Here is a 3,033-nt window from a genome sequence, read left to right on the forward strand (position 1 = left end):
CGTTAACCGAAAGGCTGGAGGTTCGAGCCCACCCGGTGGTGGTGTGGCGCTTTTTTTTCTTCGGGCTGATAGCTCTGAAGAGATGTTCTGACGGTGGTGAGAGCGGAGCACGACTGTCTCCGTGGCGCCATTGGCTAGCGCGACCGGCTGTTAACCGAGAGTTTTCAGGTTCGAGCCCACCAGGGGACGGTGTGTCGCTTTTTTCATTGCGCTGATAGCTTTGAAGATATGTTCTGATGGTGGTGAGAGGGGAGAACGACTGTCTCCGTGGCTGTCGCAATTGGCTAGCGCGATCGGCTGTTGACCGAGAAGTTGGATGTTCGAGCCCACACGATGGTGGTGCGGCGTTTCTTTTTCTTTGGGCTGTTAGCTCTGAAGAAATGTTCTGACAGTGGTGAGAGTGGAGCACGACTGCCTCCGGGGCCCAATTGGCTAGCGCGATCGGCTGTTAACCGAAAGGTTTGAGGTTCGAGCCCACCCGGTGGTGATGCGGCGCTTTTTTTCCTTTGGGCTGATAGCTCTGAAGAAATGTTTTGATGGTGGTGAGAGTGGAGCACGACTGTCTCCGTGGCGCAATTGGCTAGCGCGATCGGCTGTTAACTGAAAGGTTGGAGGTTCGAGCCCTCCCGGCAGTGGTTTGTTGCTTTTTTTCTTTGGGCTGATAGCTTTGAAGATATGTTCTGATGGTGGTGAGAGTGGAGCAGGACTGTCTCCGTGGCGCAATTGGGTAGCGCGATCAGCTGTTAGCCAAAAGGTTGGAGGTTCGAGCCCACCCGGTGGTGAATCGGCGCTTTTTTTTCTTTGGGCTCATAGCTTTGAAGTTATGTTCTGATGGTGGTGAGAGTGGAGCAGGACTGTCTCCGGGGCGCAATTGGCTAGCGCGATCGGCTGTTAACCGAAAGGTTCGAGGTTCGAGCCCACCCGATGGTTGTGCGACACTACTTTTTTCTTTGGGCTGATAGCTTTGAAGATATGTTCTCATGGTGGAGAGACTGGAGCAGGACTGTCTCCGTGGCGCAATTGGATAGCGCGATCGGTTGTTAACCGAAAGATTGCAGTTTCGAGCCCACCCGTGGACGGTGTGTCGCTTTTTTTTTGCTTTGCGCTGATGGCATTGAAGGTATGTTCTCATGGTGGTGAGAGTGAAGCACGACTGTCTCCGTGGCGCAATTGGCTAGCGCGATCGGCTGTTAACCGAAAGGTGGGAATTTCGAGCCCTCCCGGGAGTGGTGTGTTGCTTTTTTCTTTGCGCTGATAGCTTTGAAGATATTTTCTGATGGTGGTGAGAGTGGAGCACGACTGTCTCCGTGGCGCAATTGGCTAGCGCGTTCGGCCGTTAACCGAAAGGCTGGAGGTTCGAGCCCACCCGGGGGTAGTGCGGCGCTTTTTTTTTCTTTGGTCTGATAGCTTTGAAGATATGTTTGATGGTGGTGAGAGTGGTGCAGGACTGTCTCCGTAGCGCAATTGGCTAGCGCGATTGGCTGTTAACCGAAAGGTTGGAGGTTTGAGCCCACCAGGAGACGGTGTGTCGCTTTTTTCTTTGCGCTGATAGCTTTGAAGATATGTTCTGATGGTGGTGAGAGTGGACCACGACTGTCTCCGTGGCGCAATTGGCTAGCGCGTTGGGCTGTTAACCGAAACGTTGGAGGTTCGAGCCCACCCGGTTGTGGTGCTGCGCTTTTTTTCCTTTGGGCTGATAGCTCTGAGGAAATGTTCTGACGGTGGTGAGAGTGTAGCGCGACTGTCTCCGTGGCGCAATTGGCTAGCGCGATCGGCTTTTAACTGAAAGGTTGGAGGTTCGAGCCCTCCCGAGAGTGTTGTGTAGCTTTTTTTTCTTCGGGCTGATAGCTTTGAAGATATGTTCTGATGGTGGTGAGAGTAGAGCAGGACTGTCTCCGTGGCGCAGCTGGCTAGCGCGATCGGCTGTTAACCGAAAGGTTGGAGGTTCGAGCCCACCCGGTCGTGGTGCTGCGCTTTTTTTCCTTTGGGCTGATAGCTCTGAGGAAATGTTCTGACGGTGGTGAGGGTGTAGCGTGACTGTCTCCGTGGCGCAATTGGCTAGCGCGATCGGCTTTTAACTGAAAGGTTGGAGGTTCGAGCCCTCCCGAGAGTGTTGTGTAGCTTTTTTTTCTTTGGGCTGATAGCTTTGAAGATATGTTCTGATGGTGGTGAGAGTGGAAAAGGACTGTCTCCGTGGCGCAATTGGCTAGCGCAATCGGCTGTTAACCGAAAGTTTGGAGGTTCGAGCCCTCCCGGGAGCAGTGTGTCACTTTCTTTATCTTTGCGCTGATAGCTTTGGAGAAATGTTTTCACGGTGGTGAGATTGGAGCACGACTGTCTCCGTGGCGCAATTGGCTAGCACGTTCGGCTGTTAACCGAAAATTTGGAGGTTCGAGCCCTCCCGGGAGTGGTGTGTTGCTTTTTCTTTGCGCTGATAGCTTTGAAGATATGTTCTGATGGTGGTGAGAGTGGAGCACGACTGTCTCCGTGGTGCAATCGGCTAGCGTGATCGGCTGTTAACCGAAAGGTTGGAGGTTCGAGCCCACCCGGTGGTGGTGTGTTGCTTTTTTCTTTGCGCTGATAGCTTTGAAGATATGTTCTGATGGTGGTGAAAGCGGAGCACGACTGTCTCCGTGGCGCAAATAGCTAGCACGTTCGGCTGTTAACCAAAACATTGGAGGTTTGAGCCCTCCCGGGAGTGGTGTGTTGCTTTTTTCTTTGCTATTATAGCTTTAAAGATATGTTCTGATGGTGGTGAGAGTGGAGCACGACTGTCTCCGTGGCGCTATTGGCTAGCGTGATGGGCTGTTAACCGAAAGGCTGGAGGTTCGAGCCCACCCGGTGGTGGAGCGGCGCTTTTTTTCCTTTGGGCTGCTAGCTCTGAAGAAATGTTCTGACGGTGGTGAGAGTGGAGCACGACTATCTCTGCGGCGCAATTGGCTAGCGCGATCGGCTGTTAACTGAAAGGTTGGAGGTTCGAGCCCTCCCGGGATTGGTTTGTTGCTTTTTTTTCTTTGGGCTGAAAGCTTTGAA

General features: G+C 52.9%; 1 non-coding gene across 1 annotated transcript; it reads left to right on the forward strand.

The window, feature by feature from the left end:
- Window positions 1-1,301: 1,301 nt before the first annotated feature.
- On the forward strand, window positions 1,302-1,375 carry TRNAN-GUU (transfer RNA asparagine (anticodon GUU)). The gene has a single exon. It is a non-coding gene; the product is annotated as a tRNA-Asn (tRNA).
- Window positions 1,376-3,033: the final 1,658 nt, after the last annotated feature.

The sequence above is a fragment of the Rhipicephalus microplus genome, unplaced genomic scaffold (genome assembly GCF_043290135.1).
Source record: "Rhipicephalus microplus isolate Deutch F79 unplaced genomic scaffold, USDA_Rmic scaffold_71, whole genome shotgun sequence".
NCBI classification, from domain to species: domain Eukaryota; kingdom Metazoa; phylum Arthropoda; class Arachnida; order Ixodida; family Ixodidae; genus Rhipicephalus; species Rhipicephalus microplus.